Genomic DNA, 747 nt, shown 5'->3' with positions numbered 1-747 from the left:
ATCTCATGCTTTTGTGTTCACAAACTGGAAAGTATGCATATTTATCTTCCAAGGAGACAAGTAACTAGTTTGTGTCACCTTGCAGAGGGGGTGCAATGAAGATAAGATTGAGGATTTCCAAGTACAAGATGTTAGGAAGGAGCCTTGCAAGAGAAGTAGGAGTTGCGCTGAGCCTCTTCAACCTACCTAGGTAAGTCACTGTATGCAACTAAACAGTTCAATTCCTTGTTTGTTTCAGGCATAGTTAATTTTCTCTTTTCAATTGCTTTATTTGTCCTCAGTTAATGAGATCCCCAAATAATCATGCCTGATGTTCGGTACTTGTATCACTATTAGTTGACATAATTAAAGGCCTTACCATTTAATTACTCTGCCGAAGTGTGTCTGAAGCTTTGAAGTCTATTAACCAACTATTATTGCATGAGGCTCACAATCTAGTTTATACTACGCTAATGATTGCATAGTTTGCCTGCTGTAGTATGTTTGTATGAAACCCTCTGTTGTTCATTATGCTCCCTAAGACTTTAATTGAGGTACAGAATGGCCAACTTCTTGCTTGCTTATACGCAATGTGTTGTCTAAATTTGTAACTTGTTTGTGCTTTCGATTGGGCCCCAACATCATGCTCCTCTGGTGAGCTAAGAGGGATTTCTGTATGCAGGCTGCACAGACTATCTTTTTTATAATTTTTAAAATATCACCTGCTTATGCTTCATGACGTGTAACATTTTTTTGTGAAAGTGACGT

The sequence above is a fragment of the Triticum aestivum genome, chromosome 4B (genome assembly GCF_018294505.1).
Source record: "Triticum aestivum cultivar Chinese Spring chromosome 4B, IWGSC CS RefSeq v2.1, whole genome shotgun sequence".
In the NCBI taxonomy this organism is placed as follows: domain Eukaryota; kingdom Viridiplantae; phylum Streptophyta; class Magnoliopsida; order Poales; family Poaceae; genus Triticum; species Triticum aestivum.
Note: the sequence above shows the minus strand (reverse complement) of the source record.